This window comes from Trachemys scripta, chromosome 19 (genome assembly GCF_013100865.1).
Source record: "Trachemys scripta elegans isolate TJP31775 chromosome 19, CAS_Tse_1.0, whole genome shotgun sequence".
In the NCBI taxonomy this organism is placed as follows: Eukaryota; Metazoa; Chordata; order Testudines; family Emydidae; genus Trachemys; species Trachemys scripta.
The window spans coordinates 8,998,532-9,022,968 of NC_048316.1; positions in this window are offsets into that span (position 1 = coordinate 8,998,532).

Sequence of the window (24,437 nt, forward strand, 5' to 3'; positions counted from 1 at the left end):
TTGGACTAGATGACCTCCTGAGGTCCCTTCCAACCCTGATATTCTATGAATGTGAACATAAGCATGGCCATACTGGGTCAGACCAATGGTCCATCTAGCCCAGTATCCTGTCTCTGACAGTGACCAGTGCCAGGTGCTTCAGATGGAAAGAACAGAACAGGGCTGACATGGAGTGATCCATTTCCTGTCATCCCCTTCTGGCAGTCAAAAGCTAGGGACACCCACAGCATGACTAATAGCAACCTATAGACCTGTCCTCCATGAACTTAGCTAACTCTTTTTTGAATCCAGTTATACTTTTGGCCTTCACAACATCCCCCGCCAATGAGTTCCATGGGTGGACTGTGCATCGTGTGAAGTACTTCCTTATGTTTGTTTTAAATCTGCTGCTTATTAATCTCATTGGGTGATCGCTCCTTCATGTGTTACATGAAGAGCCAAATAACACTTCCCTCTTCCCCTTCTCCACCCCCATTCATGATTTTATAGACCTCTGTCATATTCCCCTCAATCCAGGCCTGGAGGGGCCACTTCCAGGAGTGAGCAGGCATGTTAGTCTTTGTCCCCTTCTTGGCAAACAGCAGAGAGGCCAGGGGACAAACAGCAATGCTGATTTCTGTTGTGCAATCTGTTCTCTATGAGGGACCTGCCTGAGACCTAGCGAACTCATCACGTGCACCGTGGCCATCCGTAAGTAACAACATCCTTCCGCTCCCTGGATTAGTGACCTAGGAGTGAGAATCTCAGCAACACACTATCTTCCGAGCCACCCACTCTTCTGGCACAGTGTAGTGGAACAATACACACTTGCTTCCCTCTGCGGTGTCCTTTCCTTAGCGATAAATCCCTTTGCCATGGGATTTGGTTCTGTGCTTTGGCATTAAAGAATTGAGCTCTGGAGCAACAATGCTGCTAAGGCGACTATCTGCCACGAGGTGGCAGAATCGCATCAGACTAGCTATGAGCTCACAGTTTTGAGGGGAAATAAAATGTGAATTGTGAAAACGTGAGGTGGAAGCATGGAATTCCCCACAGGGTTCGCTGATCAAGGCTGGAAGAACGGAAAGCATCTTCTCCATTCAGAAAGCCTCATCTGTCCTCCAAAAGTCAACCAGGCCCTGATTCAAAGCCCAGTGAGGTCAAAGGGAATCGTAGATAGGCACTTTCATTTCCCAGTGCAGATCGGTCCACCAACTAGGTTCTAAGGTAACTATCCCTATCCTTAACACATCTGAGATGCTGTATTCATCTCAGGGCAGAATTTGGCCTTACATTTTACGGGAGATCTGTGAAGTTGGCTCTGACTATAAGGAATTCTGGAATGTAACCACTGGAGGGCAGAATGAGACAGAAAGGGTCTAACCTGGAAAGGGCTCCACCAGCAGTTATCTGCCCTGTGTGTGATACAAACAGGAGCAACAGACTTATCAGGTCACTTTGTGAAATGAACAGGCAGCAGGTTTAAAATAAACAAAAGGATGTACTTAACACAATGCACAGTCAACCTGTGGAACTCCTTGCCAGAAAATGTTGTGAAGGCCGAGACTATAACAGGGTTCAAAAAAGAATTAGGTACATTCATGGGGAAGAGGTTCATCAATGGCTATAAGCCAAGATGGTCAAGGATGCAACCCCATGCTCTGGGTGTCCCTAGCCTCTGATTGCCAGAAGCTGGGAGTGGATGACAGGGGATGGGTCACTTGATGATTCCCTGCTCTGTTCATTCCCTCTGAAGCACCTGTCATTGGCCACCGTTGGAAGACAGGATACTGGGCTAGATGGACCTTTGGTCTGACCCAGTATGGCCATTCTTAAGTTCTGAACTCAAGTCCTGGGGAAAAAATTCATAGCACGACAATGAGACTATGTCATCTGCACAAACCCAGTCATAAGCAAAGCACACTCATGACTGACACATTCCCTATGGGGAGAGGATATTCACAGCTCATAATTTTGCCTAGAGGTCCCATTCAGGTTCCCATTCTGCTAGGTGCTGTATGAACAAGTAACACAAAGACAGTCCCTGACCCAGAGAGATCCCAATCTAGGATAATGGTGAGATGCAACAGGGAGATAAACAGACCAACAGGGATGGGGTGGGAGAGACAAAGGAACAGTAGTGTCTGTTCGTGTTTGTATTAATTAGTAGTCTAGGTGGTCACAAGTCATTCCAGGTGGCCTAGGCAATCCCAAAGATCAGTGGCTTGTATAGGCATTGCACAAGAAGGCGGCATGAGCTAGTGAACAGAGCACTGGCATGGGAGTCAGGAATCCAGGTGCCATATGTGGCTCTGCCGGTTGACCTTGGGAAAGTAATTTCTTCTCTCTGTGCCTCAGTTTCCTTTGCCATCCTTAGCCTATTTAGACTGTGAGCTCTTTGGGGCAGGGCCTGTCTCTCTGGGTATGTGAAATCCCGAGCCGACGGGGCTCTGATCTTGTTTGAGGTTTCTAAGCACGCCCTGAATACAAATCGCAGCAGAGGTAGGTTTTAAGGAGCGATTTAACAGAGGAGCAAATGACACCGTTGTGCACCGTGACAGGTCGCTCCACGGCTCCCGTGTATCGGTGGGGCGGGTGGGCATGTCCCTTTGCTACAAGTGTATTTAGCTCAGAGCAAATAATTTCCACGTGTACTACTAGGTTCACAGGGCTAATGTATAAAATTAGGATCTTCAGTGCCGACCCCCGCAACCCACCTCCATCAGCAGTGATTTGGTTTCATCAGCTTTCTTGATATGGACATATTCTTAGGAGGGAAGACCAGAAAATCACAGAGCGTGTTTATCACTCCATGGCTGGTGAGCATGTGGTTACCATAAATGTCAGTGGCATGGTAAGATCACCAATGATGGACAGAAACTGACTAGCCACCCAGACCACCTTAAAGAGCTAGTTAGAGATTGATCCAGGTGGTGCTTGACCTGCAAGGAGGCCGTGTCCCTTTGGGGTTTGCCATGATGATGAATGTATAAAACTCAGACATCACAGGTCCAGGAGTTTGGTAGCTCTTGGGGTGCTGTTCATTTTACACCTTCTTTGAACTATTTACATCATGGATGGGTCCCTGCTACTGACTCACTCTGCGAGCTTGGACAAGTTCTTTACAATCTCTGCTTCTCAGCTTAGCCAGTGGTGAAATGGCAATAATAAATACATATACGGGCCAAAACTGGAGTGTTTATATTACTAATTAGTTGTGAAGTGCTTTAAGACAGCCAGATGAAATTTGAGATCCTCAGATTCCACCCATGTCCTATGTCCCTTTCCTCTGCCCCCTGTTTGCCTTGTCTCTTTAGACTGTGAGCTCTTCAGGCAGTGGCTGTCTGCTACTCCACGTTTGTACAGCACCTTGCACAATGGGACCGTTCTCAATTGGTTCTTAGGCATTACTGCAATGACCACGCTTGACAGTCATTAATAAGGAGGGCAGACGTATTCATTATTACGTTTATTTATTATGCTGTCAGTCCCAGAGGGAAAGGGTTAAACGTAATCCCCAAGTTGCGTCACCAAATCCTGAGTCTCAGCCTGGAGTGCTCTGAGCTGTTGTACCTTCCACCCATCCCTAACCTCTATCACCTCTCCTCTCTGGTTCTGTTTATTTTCCATGTTCAGGAGCCATCTCCGTCTCCTCCTCACCCAGATCTTCTAACCAACCCCCCCGCCCTCCTCCCTCTTACTGGCAGCTGCAGAGTGCAATTTACAAAGATCTAGCTCTCCAAAGCCCCAGGAAGCAGCAGCTTTGGAGAGCATCTGGATTCTTGTAGGTTTCACTTCCCAGCTGCCAGGAGCACAGAGGGGAGGGGGGGCGGAAAGCAGCAGCCTGGTCCGGCAGCACGGGAGGCAGCTGGGAGGAGAAACGTATGACATTTTCCATTTTCTCATCTGAATTACGAGCTCTAATAAATAGCACCGGAAATCACACCAAAGCACAAGTGCTGGCCTCCCAGGTACTGTGTGACTGCAGTCTGCAGAGGGGGAGGCAGGTGGCGTGTACAGTTTATAATTTCCTGGAGGGAGATTTCTTAGGCTGACCTGCAAGAATTTTTTGTTGTGGTTCATCTGTATCAAACCTCTGATCGGGGTGTTGCTAGGGCTTTCTGCCTGTCCCCCCTTGTGTTCATCGTCACGGGGACCCTGCCCACACAGGGTTGTTGCAACCCTGTTGTTGTAACCAGGTCATGGCTCTCATCCCGCTTACAACAAACACACGGGAGTTGTGTTCTTCTAACCATCAGCTTTTTTTTCTGCACAAACGAATCATGTGTCGACCGTGTTTGTGCATCGCCACTGCCATGCTGCCTAGCTGGTGCATTGTGGGAAAGTCGGGGCAGCTACCATATCCCATGCTGCACCAGAGTTCATGTATACAGGATGGCATTAGCATCATGATGTGGCCTGCGTAGATGATTTTGAGCAAGAAGGACAAACTTAGGTGTGGTTGGGGTTCTGTTCACACAGCAAACCCACACTGGCAAAGCCTATCAGCCATGTGCCAGCCTAGGCCTCTAAGCAAGGCTGATGCATGGCAAGTGGTATGGTTACTAAGTGACTATTATCTGGGTGTGGACACAAAACATGCTTAGAGCCAACTGCACTGATAAGCGGTTGCAAACTCCACTCAAAGTTGGTCCAGGCAGGGCCAGTGTGTTCACGAGCAGAACTCCCCTGGGAAGCTCTGGGGATATGCCAGCAGCAGATCAGCCAGCATGTGCGCACACGGTACTCAATATAAGAACATAACAACGGCCATACTGGGTCAGACCAAAGGTCCATCGAGCCCAGTATCCTGTCTGCCAACAGTGGCCAATGCCAGGTGCCCCCAGAAGGAATGAACAGAACAGGTCATCATCAAGGATCCATCCCCTGTTGCCCATTCCCAGCTTCTGGCAAACAGAGGCTAGGGACACCATCCATGTCCATCCTGGCTAATAGCCATTGATGGACCTATCCTCCATGAATTTATCTAGTTCTTTTTTGAACCCTGTTATAGTCTTGTCCTTCACAACATCCTCTGGCAAGGAGTTCCAAAGGTTGACTGTGCATTGTGTGAAAAAATATTTCCTTTTGTTTGTTTTAAACCTGCTGCCTATTAATTGCATTTGGTGACCTCTAATTCTTGTGTTATGAGAAGGAGTAAATAACACTTCCTTATTTACTTTCTCCACACCAGTCATGATTTTATAGACCTCTATCATATCCCCCCTTAGTCGTCTCTTTTCCAAGCTGAAAAGTCCCAGTCTTATTAATCTCTCCTCATATGGCAGATGCTCCATACCCCTAATCATTTTTGTTGCCCTTTTCTGAACCTTTTCCAATTCCAATATATCTTTTTTGAGATGGGGCTACCCCATCTGCACGCAGTATTCAAGATGTGAGCGTACCATGGATTTATATAGAGGCAATATGATATTTCCTGTCTTATTATCTATCCCTTTCCTAATGATTCCCAACATTCTGTTTGCTTTTTTGACTGCTGCTGCGCATTGAGTGGATATTTTCAGAGAACTATCCACAATGACTCCAAGATCTCTTTCTTGAGTGGTAACAGCTAATTTAGACACCACTATTTTATATGTATAGTTGGGATTATGTTTTCCAATGTGCACTACTTTGCATTTATCAACACTGAATTTCATCTGCCATTTTGTTGCCCGGTCACCCAGATTGGAGAGATCCTTTTGTAGCTCTTCACAGTATGCCTGGGACTTAACTATCTTGAGTAGTTTTGTATCATCTGCAAATTTTGCCACCTCACTGTTTATCCCTTTTTCCAGATCATTTATGAATATGTTAAATAGGACTGGACCCAGTACAGACCCCTGGGGGACACCTCTCTCCATTTTGAAAACTGACTATTTATTCCTACCCTTTGTTTCCTATCTTTTAACCAGTTACCAACCCATGAGAGCGTCTTCCCTCTTATCCCACAACAGCTTACTTTGCTTAATAGTCTTTGGTAAAGGACCTTGTCAAAGGCTTTCTGAAAATCTAAATACACTATATCCATTGGATCCCCCTTGTCCACATGCTTGTTGACCCCCTTAAAGAAGTCTAGTAGATTGGTGAGGCATGATTTCCCTTTACAAAAACCATGTTGACTATTCCGCAACAAATTATGTTCATCTATGTGTCTGACAATTTTGTTCTTTACTATAATTTCAACCAGTTTGCCCAGTACTGAAGTCAGGCTTACCAACCTGTAATTGCCGGGGTCACCTCTGGAGCCCTTTTTAAAAATTGGCATCGCATTAGCTATCCTCCAGTCATTTGGTACAGAAGCTGATTTAAATGATAGGTTACAGATTACAGTTAGTAGTCCTGCAATTTCACATTTGAGTTCCTTCAGAACCCTTGGGGGAATACCGTCTGGTCCTGGTGATTTATTACTGTTTAGCTTATCAATTTGTTCCAAAACCTCCTCTAATGACACCTCAATCTGTGACAGTTTCTCAGATTTATCACCTAAAAAGAATGGCTCAGGTTTGGGAATCTCCCTCACATCCTCAACTGTGAAGATCGATGCAAAGAATCCATTTAGTTTCTCCGCAATGGCTTTATCGTCCTTGAGTGCTCCTTTAGCACCTCGATCGTCCAGTGGCCCCACTGGTTGTTTAGCAGGCTTCCTGCTTCTGATATACTTTAAAAAAAAATATTGCTATTACTTTTTGAGTCTTTGGCTAACTGTTCCTCAAATTCTTTTTTGGCCTTCCTAATTATATTTTTACACTTAATTTGCCAGAGTTTATGCTCCTTTCTATTTTCCTCACTAGGATTTAACTTCCACTTTTTAAAGGATGCCTTTTTGCCTCTCACAGCTTCTTTTACTTTGTTGTTTAGCCACAGTGGCTCTTTTTTGGTTCTTTTACTATGGTTTTTAATTTGGGGTAGACATTTAAGCTGAGCCAAGTTTCCATGCAGCTTGCAGGGATTTGACTTTTGGTGCTGTACCTTTTAATTTCTGTTTAGCTAACTTCCTCATTTTTGTGTAGTTCCCCTTTCTGAAATTAAATGCTACAGTGTTGGGCCACTGCGGTGTTTTCCCCACCACAGGGATGTTAAATTTAATTATATTATGGTCACTGTTACCAAGCGGTCCAGCTATATTCAACTCTTGGACCTGATCTTGTGCTCCGCTTAGGTCTAAATCAAGAATTGCCTTTCCTCTTGTGGGTTCCAGGACTAGCTGCTCCAAGAAGCAGTCATTTAAGGTGTCAAGAAACTTTATCTCTGCATCTCGTCCTGAGGTGACATGTACCCAGTCAATATGGGGAAAGTTGAAATCCCTCATTATTATTGAGTTTTTTATTTTAATTGCCTTTCTAATCTCCCTGAGCATTTCGCAGTCACTATCACCATCCTGGTCAGGTGGTCGGTCATATATCCCTACTGCTATATTCTTATTATTGGAGCATAGAATTACTATCCATGGAGATTCTATGGTACAGTTTGGTTCATTTAAGATTTCTCCTTCATTTGATTCTACGCTTTCTTTCACAACAGCTGTGATTGTCTGTGGATCATCAGCGGCAGCAGATCTGGCAAAGACCCTTTGAGAGGCATGGTGGGGGAGGCTAGCCCCCGGTGAGGGGATGGGACGAATCCAGAGGTGATGCGAATTAGATCTCTGTTACGCTCGCTCAGACTCCCACAGACCATCCCACACCTGCTTCATGCCCATGGGTAAGGGAGGCTACTGGAGTGTAATTTACAAGCTGAGGAGCTGGAAGAAGACATATGTTACAGCAGGCTGGGGACTACTTTATCATACAACTTACTTCAGGCTCCCTACAGCAGTTTAGGCTCCTTTCCACGGTGGTAAGTGATTAGGCCCAAGGGTGAGTGTGAGGGCGTCTAAATGAGTCACACAAGCTTAGGCGTCCTTTGTGAATTTGGCACGGGGTGTTCTAGCCTCTTCGAGCTGCATTTTCGGAGCGCCAGCTCCTGTCCGGTCCCTGAACGGCTTGGGAGCCTGGTTGCCTGGGATTCTTCCTGCTTTCCAGCCTAGCACTCCGCTTCAGCTGGCCCTGCCCAGACTCCGACAGCCTAGATGGGCTGGGGATGAGAAAATTATTTCGGCCAGGTCAGGGGATATAATTAACAGAGCGAGGGGGCAAATCTCGGGGGAGGGCGGTGGGGAAATTCTCACCTGTGCCTGGGAACCCATCTGGAGGGAGCGCTGGAAAATGGGATTAATACCAAAGATTTGCTTTCACATGCTGTGAGGAAAATACGGACAAGGGATTAGCACCAGCCAGCACCGGAATGAGCATGTCAGAGCCACACCTGCTGCTACAGTGCCAAGGGAGAAGGCATCCAGCCGGAGGAATTCAGTGTGGACCACGCTTAGTGCCGGTCTGGGCTTCTATCCAGCTGCCTCTTTCCCACAGCCACTTTATCTCTGCCCCCTCCCACGTGTGCAGCACATCTGGCGCTTGCATTACACGCTCGCACACACACCCCGCTGAGCATTGCACAGAGCACTCAGCGAATGGTACCGCGGGGGAGGCCCTGTGCTCTGCAGCCAGACGCCATCTGAGGTGTAGGAGCTTGTGTTACGGTATGTGCATCGCGTGATCATGCAATGAAAACAGAGGCTCAAGGCCAGAATTCCTAGTGCACGAACAGAGGCCTGATTTTTAAAAGAGCCTAGCCTCCAGCATGCACCCAGTGTCCAGAGCACCGCTGGAAAGGTGGCCCAGAGTCAGTCTTTCTGTCTTCTTGTCCATCTATACTATGTACCTACAGGCTTTATAGACTCTCAGTCCATAGTATCTGACATCTAGAGTTGTTCATCATTTGTTGGACCTGCACCCTGCCATGCATAAGAAATACCTGTTTCCCACGTTTGCTGTTCCAGATGTGCTAAAGACATACAACCATCTAGACTCAGAATGTTACATAAGGAAAGATTTCCACCCTCATATAAAATATATAGTAAGATCTTTGTCTTTACGGAAATGCGCTCTGAGCAGAGGTTTCACTCACTGAGCCATGAATTAGCCCCTTGCAAAATATGAAAACAAGCAGGGACTTCCATTTCATAATAAATAATAACAATAGCTCTTAGGTCTTAGCTAGTGCCTGTCCTCAGTCATCTCAAAGCGCTTTACAAAGGAGGGACTGTCTCATGAGCAATTTTACAAATTGGGAAACTGAGGCACAGATGTCCAGCTACACGTTTTCAGACGTGTCCACTAGAGGTACTGCCCTCTCCTACCTTTAACTGAAATCACTGGGCGCTGCAGGTGCTCAGCCCTTCTCAAAATCAACCCCACTGTCTTAAGTTGGGCACCTAAAGATAGAGGTACTGAAAAATCAGTGGATACTTAAAAAACAAAAGTTGTCCCAACGGACTTGCCCAAGGTTAGTCAGTGAGTCAGTGGCAGAGCCACTCAGGTGCTCTGACTCCCTGTTGGGGGTCTTATGGACCCACATTACCTTACCATCAATTAGTGAGGGGCCAAAACCAAAACCTTGGACCTAAACAGCCCAGAAGTTGCAGAAACCGACAGCCGCCCGCTGCTAGAATGAACTGTCATCTCCCCCGAGATGCTGAGGCCCCTGCACTTCGAGGAAGTTTGGATCTGGATCAGAACCTCATGACCCAGCCTTTTCTCTGCAGTGTACAGAGCTGCACTCTCTTGAAGCAAAACGTGCCCAGGGACCTCTGAAATGCATTCAGATGATCCCATCATAGCCCAGGTACTGAACTCCTGATCTAGCTAGTAGATATGTGCCGGAAGTGTAACTGAACCACCGGGAAGGCCTGGAGAATGTTTCTTTCCGTCAGGGGCGTGAGGGTTTGCATTAAAGTGCAGCAAGATGCTGAGAATGGGCAATAAAGGCAGATGAATGATGAGCAGGTGCTGACCAGAATGAAGATAGCTAAGCCCCTAGCTCCGCTCCCTGTCCTATTCAAGCTTGTGGTTCCTGTTTTCTAAATGTGCTGGGGGATTTTCCCAGCCCCCCAGCAATAAAAGGTCCCAAGTAAATGGATCCAGCTGCTGAGATACCGAGTGCTGTGGGCCACAGCTTTCGTTTCAATATGAAACCAAGTGAAACGTGACAGATTCGAGCCTTAGACTCAAAGCCATAAAGCAGTGGGGAAGGCCCTGTGGGGTCTTGGCATAGAGCTAGTCTGATACTGGCCTTTCTCTCCCAGGGAAAATTCGGATGTTTCAAAGTTTGTTTTCATTCCAAATTGGAACCAAGAGCTGGAACTGCAAGATTTCTCACGGAATGCAAATTCTGAAAAATTCCGATTCTCAAACGTGAACCGTTTTGCTTTGCACAAGTCAATATGTTATAATGCTCTGTAAAAAGGTTGAAATACGCTATTGTATCTAATATTAAAAATATAATATAACATTACGTTATGATATAATATAAAAGTCAAAGTGTCAAAACAAAACATTTTTATCGTATGAAAACAAAATGTTTTGATGTTGTTAAACCAAAACGGTTCGTTTTGACACTTTCCCATTAAAGTGGTGGTCAAAATCAACACATTTCCACAAAACCTTGCAATTTTGACAAAACTCCATTTTCTGGCGGGAAATTTTTGCATTGGAAATTTTTCAGCCAGCTCTATTTGATAGCACAAGTTCACGTTGTATGATGGGAAACTGCTATGATGTGGTACTGAGGCTTTTCAGGTGAGGGTAGGCATGTGCTTGTCTATAAATCAAAGTTCTGCTGTTTTAACGCGAATACATATGTTTTTGAATAAGGTTTTTCATTACACATTTTGGAAAAAAATCTCTGTTTTTGAAAACCCAACTTTTTTTTTTTTAAACTGAAAACCAAATATTTTACCCAAAAATATTTGGGTTTGGGTTTCCCCACAAAAAGCCATTTTTCATCCCCAAAAATGTTTTGATAAAATGTTTCAATTCAGTCAACATTAAGAAATCGGCTGTAATCCAAGACCCCCTGGGTAAAGAGACATCAAAGATGGACACATCCATCTTTCATGACCAAAGAAGACAGCACACTTATGGCATGGAAAGGGCAGAAGCTGCAGTTGTGTGCTACTGTATTTAATGGGCAGATCCATGGTAGAAGGACAGATAGAAGCATAATCAGGTAAATCAGTGCAAAACCAAAGTGGCTATTGGCATGTGTGGATATATGTATACCTATATTTTCTGTGTCCTGCAACTTTAAATTTCTGAAGATTCTACTGTCTGCAGAGATAGGAGCTACTCTAGCATCCAGGTCACAGAGCACACACAGATACTGCGCTCTCTCATGGAGACTATCTTTTTGTGTGTGTTGCTTTGATTAATCTAAAACAAAAGGCTCGTATATTGAAAGCTCTTTGGGGCAGACACTTTTTTATTATGATTACAGTGACCAATGGGGCTCTGATCTGGTTGCTACTGCAATACAAATGATAAATACTGATCATTCAGACTGGAATTTGCTCATTGCACATGGAGAATGTATGAGCACCATACCTAGAGCTGCTCAAGATTCTTCCATCCAAACCAAATTTCAATGAAATGTGGCAGATTGGCAAAAAACCCAAATATGTTTTGCGGAGGGATGGGGGATTGTTTTCTATTAAACTTGTCGGGTTTTCAATCAAAAATGGGAAACCGAAACTCCAAAATGTTTCAGTCCAAGTGTTCAGTTTTGGCACAAAAAATAATGCCGTTTCTGAAAAGCCGACACTTTTAACTGAAAGCCCCAATTTGGTTTTAATAAACTACAAATGGTTTTAGAAATCAACACATGTTGCGGTTTTTGCTTTCGGTTTTTCGTCAGGGAAAAAAAGACAACAAAAAAGTGTGGGAAATTTTGGCCAAAATGGCAGATTTTGCCCCCCCTCCGCCCCAAATTCCCCAACATTAATTGACCTTTTCCCCCAGTTCCAATAATGACCCAGCATCCTCCTGTCACCTTCCTTTTGTACCTGCCTCGTCCTGCAGTCCTACCCGGCCGGTTGCAGAACAGCTGTCTTAGAGCATAGTGTCTGAGACGGAGCAGAATCCTTCAGCTTGTGGAGCCAGCTAGATCCATCACTGGCCAGGGCAGGTGGCCACAAAGCTGTTTAGGGGTCAGGCTGCAGAAGCTGTCATGCCATCTCCCTGTCACAGAGGACTCTGCTCCAGCAGAAGGATAAAGGGCCTAGAAATGGGACAGATTCCTCGTCAGCCAGTGGAGGGGACAGAGGTAGCACTTGGCTTAGCCTCTGTTTTGTAGCATTTGAGCACGAATGAGAGAGTGCTGAGGGTGTCCTGAGCTACTCAGCAGTCATGGTTTTGGTCTAAACCAGTTCATTCCCTGCTTTAGACGCTCACGAACCACACTGCTCACCGGCGGTGACATTAAACTCTAAAGCCTCGTTCTGATCCTTGGCCCATGGGATAAATTTCACCTGGGATCTGGAAGCAGCCATGTCATTGCTAAGGGGCATCACAGAATCTACCTCTGGAGCAGCTGGCGCACTCCCCACGGCAGGACTNCCCCCCCCCTTACAAATTAAAAACACTTTTTTATATATTTAACACCATTATAAATGCTGGAGGCAAAGCGGGATTTGGGGTGGAGGCTAACAGCTCGTGCCGCCCCATATAATAACCTCATGACCCCCTGAGGGGTCCCGACCCCTAGTTTGAGAACCCCTGGACTAAATAGCGGGAAACCCTTCTTGACAGTGAGCCAAGTTCTGATCTCAGTGACACTGGTGCAAACCGGCTGCAACATCCCCTTAGTCATCGTTCGACCGAGCAATACACTTTGAGGGCCATATGCTCAACTGGGGGCAATAGGCCTAGTTCTGTTGACTTCAGTGGCGATTTGCTGTGACATCAGCGGAGGATCAGACCCCATCCACTCCAGCCCAATGTCAAGGAGAATGCCTCCTGTACGTTTACATCATTTTGCTTTACAAAGTGGACAGGGACCACTTCTCCTCCCAGCGAAATGCAGCCACCCCTGGCATGGCTAGGGTGACCAGACAGCAAGTGTGAAATATCGGGACAGGGGGTGGGGGGTAATAGGAGCCTATATAAGAAAAAGACCCAAAAATCGGAGCTGTCCCTATAAAATCGGGACATCTGGTCACCCTAGGCATGGCCCCTGTGACCCGGCACTCAAGAGCATTGCACAAGAGTGAAGGATAAACAACTCCGAAGTGGCAGAGTTCAGTTCGGTTCTCCGGGCTGGGCAATGGGTTCTAACGCGATTCTGAGCCTGTCGAAACGAAGGCGGGTCAAGACTGGCTCAGCCAGCATTGTGCTGCGCACAGGGCGGCTCACTTGACCTGAGCTCAGAGGTTCAATGCTGGTGCTAGCGTCTCTCCGTGGTAGCCAAGAGCCCTAGGCACCTCTGACCCTTTATGCTCATTCAAGGTGGAGTCTAGGCAGAAGTCTCAGAAGGAACCAGTTCATCTTGTCTTCCCAGTCACAGCTCAGGTGTCCTCGTATCATTTGCTTATTGCCCTGGTGACAGCAAGTTCATTGAGGCCGAAGCACACTCCCTGCCCTCCTATCCTAGCGCCTCCCTTCCTTTTCACGGGTCAGGGAGGGCAGAGCTGAAAGGTTGCAACGTATAACTGAGGTCTTGGCTTTCCAGCTCCCCCATGCACAGATCTGCTAGGAATAAGCAGATTCCTAGGCGAGCCTCTGCTCAAAATGAAATTCAAAAGACTGGACGTTCAAGGTTTGTGCCTTTTGTTTCCGATTTGTGAAAATGGTCCAGTTTTGCAGGGGGGAAATGGAGGAATTCCAGGAGTTTTAGCTCAACATTTAGCTCAAAATTGGAGCCTTTTTCTTTTCGGTGGAAATGGGGAAATCGGTGTGATTTCTGAAGGGGATAAAAACAGAAGTTTCAAATGTTGGCATTTCATTTAGCCGGTGACTAATCTTCGCAATAAAACATGCAGCAGTGGGAACATTTCCATATTTCTGTCCAGAACTCTTCTCGCTATGGATTATGTGTATCACGTCGGGGCCTGACACAAATACCGGTCCTGCTCTCGCCACAAACTCCACCGGCGCAGAGCCCAGGAAATGTGTGGCACCGGTTTAAAGACAGTGAGGCGCTGCATGTGTCAGCCAGCATACCGGCAAATGAACCAGGGACCTCCAGCGCACATGAGCTGCCACCATTTGAGCTAACGAGCCAAGCTTCTTTCAGTGAGAGCTTTCATAGATTCCTATCCTCTGCAGATCAGCGACAGAGGGAGACAAATACATGCTCACCAGTGGATAATACATGAGTCCACCCGTCCGGAGTTGGGTGCAGGATCTAACCCAGAATCCCTGCTCCAAAGCCCATTAAAGTCAGTGGCGATACTCTCGTTGCCTCCATGTATTTAGTTACTCTACTGCCCTGTGGTTTGGATCAGGCCCCTGCAATCTAAGTAAACCATCCAGTTCTGAGAAAAAACGGAAAGCAAAAATTCCGGGCTACAAAATGGCCTTGAATGGACCTTTCGGTATTGCTCTGAGACATGTGACTTAACTATGCTCAACTTTTTCATACCCTCCAACTCACCCACTGAGTCCTGCAACCCTTCCACCTGCGTCTGCCTGGTAATAGCCACGAACAAACAAACCTCAAACCCAAATAAACAAATAGCTAATGGCTCCACGTATCCTGAGGTGAACAGAGGGATAGAAGGAATGTGGCAGACTCACACAGTGCACGTCTGGCTGTGTGTGCGCGTGTGTGTATGTGACGCACATAAGACCAGAGCAGTGGGAGTGACGGGGCTTATAACATTGTTCATATGCTGCCAGGCACCGCAGCAGCCGCCAAACATGGAAGAACATATGGTGGAAAGAGGCGCAGCCCTGCCCTCTGCCTTTGATGTAGCTTTTATTGTTTTTCAGACAGACACCAGAGAAATGCAGGTCACAGAAGCTGCACGGATGAATTTGCAGGCGTTTTATGGACAGCGTGATTTTCTGTTGTCTTTTGAAAAATGTGTTTCACCATTTCTAAGCAGCAATTAATTCGCACTTCCGCTCATTCACGTCTGATATCGTAACACTGTATCATAGTCTAGGAACATGCACAGAGATGCAGAGCTCTTCTGCTAACTCACCCTGAGGTCAGACCAGGTGGATACTATTAGCTCCAATTTAGGGGTATGAAAAGGTTTGATTTGTCTCTCGGAGGCAGAGGGAAAGAAAGGCAGGAACAGAGAGGGTCCTGCTGGGCAAAAATCTAGGCTCACCCAAGCTCAGAAGAAAACCGGTAGAGATTTATGTTTTGATGTTATTGTTAACAATGCTAACAAATATGGTAAAATAAAAAGAAAAAGCTTAGGAGGGGAGTAAATATGAATCATATCCAGGTGTTTGGAGCAGGATGGGAATTCCACCTGGTAGCAGGTGTGTGTGTGTGTGTGGTCTCACAGCCCAATCCTACAAACACATCTTACTGGACACATGCTTACTACTATGAATTGTCCCACTAAGTTCAGTAGGAAGGGCTTGGAAGATAGGGCCTTTACAGTGTGTGTGTGTGTGTGTGTGTGTGGTTCAACTGCAGTAAACTGAATTTGTAATAATTTTTTTTTACCATATTGAGTTTAGAATTGAAAAACAAAATTTAAAGTATCTTTTAGATGGGACACAATCAGGTGTGTGTGTACATATATTTACATATATATTTCGTTGGCAGCCCAGCATTGGGTCTGTCTATACATATATATAAGCAGACCCTATGCAGGGCTGCTAATGAATTTTTCAGACAACAGTTTGCTTCGCTTCATCCACAATTTCCTCTGCCCACCTTGGAGACTAAATTAGACACACATGAAACTCACTCTTTAAAGAAAAGGGATTCTTCTGTGAATGGAAGCAGCCATGCAGTGTACTGCTGGGAAATGCCCGGGATTTCTAGCTTAGCTTTTGATTCCCAGTGCAGTTCAGCTATTCCTAAAGGAAACACACAAAAATGGCAAGTATTTCTTCAACATTTCCTGCTTCATCTCCAGAGCTCATTCAGTTGGTGACAAATGAGAAGAGCTATGACTTCCAGAGACATGTGGGCTGGGCCCTTTCCCAGGGCACAGAAAACACCAAACAACCCAATCCTTTTGCTATTGCTTATGTCATTGTAACAAAGGAATGTTTGTATCATTCTGGCAGCTTTAAGCCTAAGGTTTCCTTACTGAACACATGAACATAAACATAAGAACATAAGAATGGCCATACTGGGTCAGACCAATGGTCCATCTAGCCCAGTATCCGGTCTTCCAGCACTGGCCAGTGCCAAGTGCATCACAGGGAATGAACAGAACAGGTAATCATCAAGTGATCCATCCCCTGTTGCCCATTCCCAGCCTCTGGCAAACAGAGGCTAGGGAAACCATCCCTGCCCATCCTGGCTAATAGCCATTGAAGGACCTATCCTCCATGAATTTATCTAGTTCTTTTTTGAACCCTGTTATAGTCTTGGCCTTCACAACATCCTCTGGCAAAGAGTTCCACTGGTTGACCGTGCGTTGTGTGAAGACATACTTCCTTTTGTTTGTTTTGAACCTGCGGCCTATTAATTTCATTTGGTGACCTCTAGTCCTTGTGTTATGAGTACTGTGTTTTTTTAAAACAAGTGCAGTTCGCCATTGGATGGCTAGGGAGTGCATTCAAATTAAGGGTGTGCAAAAATGACAAATAGTTGCCAAATACGTTGCTAAACAATCAAAGTTTTGTTCTGAGAGGAAAGGTGGTCTTATAGAGAAGACATTAGACTGGGATGCTGGAGATCTGCATTCAGCTCTTGGCTCTGCCACTGCCACTGATTCCCTGTGTGACCATGGGCAAGTCATTTAATCTTCCCGTGCCTCACTTCCCCACATAAAATGGGTGCTAACACTTCCTTTGTCTGCCTTGTTTATTTCACACTGACATCCCCAAGCACAAGGGGGCTCATAACTTCTGGATGCTTCTGTATTAATACAAATAATTAATGATAATTTCACCTTCTGGAAAGTTGCTTTGTTGCAAAAATTAATGCTTTGCTGTATCTAGGTTTTTGCAAGGCAATGCATGACCATTTGACTTTGGACCGGTTCCAGTCTGAAAAGTAATATCTGCCCACCTTAACTGTCGAAATGCAAAATGTTGACCATGTCAAGGTTTTCACTACAAAGCAGGAGCACTGCTGTGTGGAAATACATGAAACTTTCAAGAGGAAAAACTGTGAAGTGTTACAATTTAATAGTCCCCAAATTAGGATCATGTTTTTGACTTGGAAATGAAAAGTAAAAATTCCAAGCTTAAAGTGAATGGTGGGAATGTTGTTGCAAATATGTTGCTTAACCCTGATTTAGGGCCTGATCCAAAGCCTCTTGAAACTATTATTATTGTTATTATTATTTGTATTGTCCAGGAGCCCCACTCTGGACCAGAACCCCACTGTGCTAGGTGCTGTACAGACACACAGTAAAAAGTCAATCCCTGCCCTAAAGAGTTTACAATCTTAGAAAGACTAGGACTTTTTCCATTGACTTCAGTAGGTTTTGCACCAAGCCCTTCAGCATCCTAGTGAGACAGTCACAAACTCAGAATTCAGCTCAGAGGGAAGTGGCTCCTGCAGTGAGGAGAAAATAGACAAAGCTGGTCTGACAGCTGCGGTCCTGCTGATCAAGCAATCTGGTTCCCTGTGTGGCCCTAACACAGATTTTGTTTGGGGTACCAGGAAAAGCCAAGATTTACACCAATAAAGTTCGCCCAGTATTTCTGGAGGGCCCGAGTGGTTCATTTCAGGTCCAGATGCTAAGTTAGTTCCTAGTGTGTCCATCCCAGTTTGCAATTTACGTGTAAGATACAGATTGTCCCTCTCTGGTCTCTATCTGGGAGCAGGACAGCAACAGTTGGTGAACTCGGTACCTTGATGCCAGTGATTCCCAATGACAGCTCAGCCTCACCTTCACCTTCACCTGTCCCTTACATCTCACCTAAATAGACATTTCTTTCACCCGTCTGGCTGCTTTCCCACTTCCAATCCTTTCCATCAAAAAAACAGAATTGTAAAATGGAGGCTGTGAGGGCAACCCTTGTTTCAGGAGACGAGATTCCTGCAGCACGTTGAATAGGCCTATACCCATGCCTTGGCTAGTAGCAATGTTTTAATCCCTTTCCAAGCCTCCTTACAGCCCAGCTGTAAGGGTTGCATCAAATTCATATGGGACAGCTCCTTGGAGACACCCTGGTTTCCCCCAGCTGAGGATGAGGCACACTATGCTGACAAGCCATGCTACAATCATGTTCATAAGCCAAGGATCTGATGTGTTCATCTGACACGTGTTACTGTGCGCATGGTGCAGTGCATGCACCCACCACGACCATGCATCAGCAATGGCATGCTGGCATGGGCACACCACACCGACCCCAGTGCAGTGCCATGTTGGTGTGAGCTATCCCTTATTGCCTCCACTGCTGGTGTCCGGGAGAGGATCGTAGGGGTTTTCACATGCTACAGCTGCACAGATACCAGAGTGGTAGGAAGACTGGCTACCCTGGTTATGCAGACACAGGAAGCCGATCCCATTCATATCAGAGTTACCCCACTGAAACCCAATACTGTTTAAAATCTTGATTCTGGTTTGCAGGGTAGATGTTTTAGTTATGTCTCCAAATCATGCTGAAACCACGGACAATCCTTTCAGCACTGCTTGAAAGTCTGCACACGGGGAGGAAGCATGCATTAGCCGTAGTGTATGTGGACACAGACTGTATGTGGAACCAACTTGGTCATGAATTGGGTGAAAATGCTTAGTTTGTAGTGCTTAGCCTGTAAGTTCTCTGGGGCAGGGACTATCTTTTCCTATGCGAGTGCAGAGCTTAGCACAATGGGGCATTGATCCCCAACTAGGGGCATCTAGGCACTAGCGCCATATGGAGAGTTACAGTTCCTGAGTCTTGCACCACATCTCACCTTTGGACTGAGGCCCCCATCTATACTACAGAAAGCTTCTGCCTTGCAGCGCCCAGTTACGACACGATTGAGTTATAGTGTAGCCGGGACTCAACAGTGTTTTCACCAGGGCCCTAAACCATGTCAAAGCCTTGCTTTCTGTAGCTTAGGTGACACAGAAGATGCCCACGGATCTTAGTGGTGAGCGATCCATCACTCCCAAGCAAGGAGGGAGAAAATAAGCAGCCCGACAGTGCATTCGACAAGAGAGACAGCCCACGGACAGAAATAGTTTACAGAAAGAGGAAGTAAGGCCAGAGATTCCCCCTCTCCCCAGCACCCCCTCCAGCCAGGCTTCACAAATCCCAGGGCAGAAGCATCAACAGAAGATGATTCTCCCTGGTGGGTAATTGAAGTTATTATTTGTTGTTAGGAGCAATCTTGTGCTGTTAGACTTTAACCGCTTGGCTAATTCACTTATAACAAAGTTTCTGGTTCAGTCTGAGGGGCAGCGCTGCTGACTAGGGCTGGTTGGACATTCAAAAAACCACAAAGGCACTTCAGGAAGAAAGGCACTTTCAAAGCTCCTGTCAAGCCCCTTTACTTGGGTTAACTGGCCAGCACTGAGCAGCTGAGATTTTAAAATGGGATTAAGAAATGTGGGTTTTTTATTTATCCCGGCTGGCTGGTTAGAAGATATTGCCAGTTATAATTATTTACATTGCATTAGCAATGGCCCATTGCACTGTGCACTGTAGAGCCTCACAACGAGAGAACGTTCCTTCCCTAAAGAGCTGACAGTATAAACAGACAAAGGAAGCATTATGGATTCCATTTTACAGGGGGAAACTGAGGCACGGGCAGATTAAGTGACTCGCTGGAGGTCACACAAGCAGTATGTGGCAGAGCCAAGAACTGAGACCGATTTCAACAGATTTTCTCTCTAGTACACCGCCACCTCGATATAACGTGACCCGATATAACACGAATTCGGATATAACGCGGTAAAGCAGCGCTCCAGGGGGGCGGGGCTGCGCACTCCGGTGGATCAAAGCAAGTTCAATATAACGCGGTTTCACCTATATCGTGGTAAGATTTTTTGGCTCCCGAGGACAGCGTTATATCGAGGTAGAGGTGTACCTTAACCGCATGACTGCCCTTGCGCATTCAGATTTTGTCACCTTTATTTTAGCAGGCTTTATTGGATTAAAATGGTGCGCATACCACCTGTCAGCGACCATGAGGCCTGGGTTACACGTGTATGTACACTTCGGTGTAGTCATGTTAAAGTACGCTATGTTGCCGGGCACCAAGAGATGGGATAGCCCGTGGAGACCACGTCGTGGCACAGACTGTGTCGCGCTTTCCCATGGGTTCAGTGGGAAAACGCACATGCCTGCATATTTCCAGGATCACACACACATGCACCTCTACCCCGGTCCTGTGGTTAATTGAGGAATTAGATTGAGATAAACAAGGGTTCATGTCCCAGCTCTGCTACTGACTAGCTGCATGACCGTGGGCAAATCTCTGCGCTTCCCGTACTCACTGATAAAAGAGACTCAGATAATGCTCCTTTTCTCTGAGTTTTCTATTTCAATTGTAAACAATTTGGGGCAGGGACTGTCTCTCACTATGCATGTGTACAGCACATAGGACAGTGAAGCCCTGAGCATGATTGGGGCCTCTAAGCATAGATGCTGGAACTAGCGGTGTGGGGGGGGCTCCCGCACCCCCTGGCTTGAAGTGGTTTCTGTTATATACAAGGTTTACAGTTTGGTTCAATGGCTCTCTACACCCCCACTATAAAAATTGTTCCAGCACTCCTGCCTCTAGATACTGGATGCTATAAAGAAAGGCGAATCAATCATAACGGATTGCAATGAACACACATCTGATTTCAGCCTCATTCTTACCCCAAATAAGGAATCAAATGGAGTCCCTTCTTCATAAGCCAAAAGTAGCAAAGTAATGTTAAAAAAATAGACGCCCCAGACACATTTTCAGTGGTGAGCTGAGCCGAGCTGACGTGAAGGTCACCGAGGAAATAAACCCGCGTGTAACCGAACTGTCAACTCTTTACAGAATGACTTTCTTCACTAGAAGGAGAGATATGTTTAGTGCTGCCAGAATTGCCTCGGGCTTGCCAGGAGTATTGTGATCTGCAGAGACTTTAAAATAAATACGCCCTGATACCTCGGCTATGACCCTCGGCAGTGTTGTTGTCAACCTCTGTCTGTCCAGCTCCGGGTGAACACGTCCTCCAGACCTACTCGATACCAGGCCTGTCCACCACATTTGAACTGTATTGACATTGTCAAGGCGCGGAGCCGACGGGGCAGCAACTTTGTTAAATAGCTTTGTCAAGGGGTGGTGACCTGGCGTGGGAAGGTCAGGGCAGCAACTTGGAAAGAAAGAACGAATGAACAAAAAGTGCAATTTATGACAGGCCCAAATGTTAAAGCTGGAAATAAATTCTGAGAAAATGAATCAATTTGGGGTTAAAAGAACTCTATAAAATACAAATCGGGTTTTATTCTTCCTCCCCTTTTTCATAACCCCACACGCTGCTCGACATTTACCCAACCTCCAAAGAGCAACACCAAGTCCTGGGCCCCTGCCTAGGTTTACGGGTAATTCTTTGAAGCGTGGTTGGGTTCTGAGGAACAAGCCTCCTCCTCCTCCTGGAGAGAAGTTCACCCTAACTTGCCTAGGTCCAACCCTTGGAGAATTGATCAATACAGATGTTGCCATCACTCCAGCCTTGGACAGTTGACTCCCAAGGCTGGGAAAGCCAATCTATACTATTCCCAAATCCTGCATGTTAGCCATTTCCCCTCTTTGTTTATAGCATGCACTCCTCTTGATTACCAAGCCGAGATGCTGGAAATAGCCCGAGTAATTAGCTAGCAAGACAGAAGGCTTCATTCCCAAACTTTGAAGCAGCAGAGTGTGATAAAGGTCAGGATGTGACGTTGTATTGCCGTCACTTCCTCTCTTTCAGTCTCACCTCACAACCTTCCTTTTCTCTTTAACCGACAGTTAAATCATTCTGCAGAGGGCTCAGGGACACTGTATATTACACAAATCCTGTTTAAACACAAAATGCATCGGACACATGGTCCACAATGTGAAAATACATGTGTTTTCCTGACTGTTGCATGCTAAGGGTGAATGTCTCTAGATACTTAGTAACATTCTGACCTTTCCTTTTGCTTTAGATCAGTGATGCTCAAAGGGGTACTGGTGACCCCTTTCACACAGCAAGCCTCTGAGTGCGACCCCCCCCTTATAAATTAAAAACACTTTTTTAATATATTTAACACCATTATAAATGCTGGAGGCAAAGCGGGGTTTGGGATGGAGGCTGACAGCTCGCGACCCCCCATGTAATAACCTCGCAACCCCCTGAGGGGTCCCGACCCCCAGTTTGAGAACCCCTGCTTTAGATTATTCACACGCGCACCCGCTTACATGTCACCAGCTAAATAATGGCCAAAAAAAATTTCAGATGTAAGAAACTGCAGTAAATTTGGCAGGAAAATCACCCAAGCAAATGGTAACACCCATTACATGCAAAACTGATGGGGCTTTATTGTCCCAGACAGACACGTTGCTACATGTCTAACCTTCTCACGTGCAAAATAAAGAGGGGAATCAAATTAAGAAGGGGCAAAAAACACGCTAACTATCAGGAGGAAACGTCTTCACTATGGGACCTGATTAGACTCCTATGGGAGATGTTGATAGACCTGTAACCTGAGACATTTCAGATTGAGCAGGACACAGCACTAGAAAATAGAAGAAGAATGGCCTAGAGGATTTAATGGGCCTTTTTTCCATCTCTCAAGGCTAGGATTCTATACTTTAAAACTCTGAATCCTGGTGAAACAAATAGACCTGACTTCTCACCCTTTTCCCCTGCTCTGGCACGTAAATTAGAGCTCCTTTACATTGGCAGAGTGCTGGGAAGGGGCCCAAGGCCTTGTCTACACATAGCAGTTGTTTCCATTTAACTTAAACTGGTTTAAAATCTTTTCAAACTCGTGCTAGAGCCTCTAAGAGAGGCTCTGATTTCAGTTTGAGAGCGGTTTACTGCAGTTTAGCTGAAACCTGCCCCTAAATCAACTTCAGCTAACTGAAATAAGCTTAGTTTAAACGGAAATAAGAGTGTCCAGACAGCTTTTTGAATCAGTTTAATTAAACTGATTTAAAAATTGTACCTTTAAGCCTTTGCAATTCTGTGTGTAGATGAGTGTAACTGAGAATGAAGCCCAAATTGAAACCCATGGTGTTAGCTGCCTTTTCTGGGACATCTAGTAAACTGCCACTCCATTTCTCTGGTCCAGCTATTTACCTCATGCTGCTTCAGCTTCCTTTCTGCAGCCCTCTTCAGGTTTAATTTGGGCCTTTCAGGGGCCTAATCTGTTGCTTTTGCTCCCTCTCTGTGTTTCGACCTCAACCACAGATAAAAAGATGTTTATTATAACAGGCCATATGGACCTGCAGTTAATCTGCCTTTCAAGTGTTCTGTTAAATAATGTTTATTATTTCCCCCCTCGGGAGAGAATCTTTATTCAGAATTTGAACTGTTGTCACGCAAAACACTTCCTCTGAATGACAGGCGTCGTTTCTTCCTTCCTCTTCCCCATACGTTTTATAGTGCCAATTATTTGCGCTCTCTTCACAGGGGCCACTTCAGGCTAATCAGATTAAACGAAAGCAGGGTTTGCAACAGCCCGCCATCCGGAGCGCTAGGGCACGGTCAGCACTTTCACTGAGGCCCTGTTATCACGGTTCCGCAGTCCTGTAACGTCCGCCTCCCCACCCCCACGTTGCACGGCCACGTGAATGGGGTGAACAGGTGAGCGCACAGGCCAAGCGAGGCAAGAGTAACAAAGTCACAAGAGTTACATCGCTCAAAAGCATTTAATCGACTGCCAGGGGCAGGCAACCTGGAAGAGAGAGACGTCGTGTTTAAAGACCCCTGTTCAGAGAGGGCAGCGTGCCAGCTCCTTCTTCAGACCAGCTAGGAAAGGGCCATCTTTTATTTCCCCTCCTGGCCAGCTGTCGCTGTTGTGTAACTGGGGAGGAGAACAGCCTTCCCAGAAGACACCTGGGCTGCCAGGGGCCCATCAGCTGAGCATGGCGGGGACAAGATGGCCTCTTGGTGGGCTGTGGTAACTCAAGAGCTCCTGCACCAGAGGACTGATGCTCTATTACCTTGCATCTGGCTCAGTCCTTTGGTAGCACTTTGCATCAGTGCAACTTGGGTCTAAAATGCTACCCTAATGGGAACGGTACTGTTCTCCACCCACGGTGTACAGGTGCAAATAACAGTACAAGGTGTCAGGAATGAGATCAGCCCCTGGTAGCTTATCCTCAGAGTGCTCGGGGCAGGCGGCAAGACCAGTGTTACATCTAGTCCAATCTCCTGCCTCCAACAGTATCTGGAACTCGCTGCTTCAGAGAAAGCAGTAGATAGCAATGGAATAAGTTCCTTCCTGACCTCTGTTAACAAGAGGTTGGCTTATGCCCTAACACATGAATGTTTA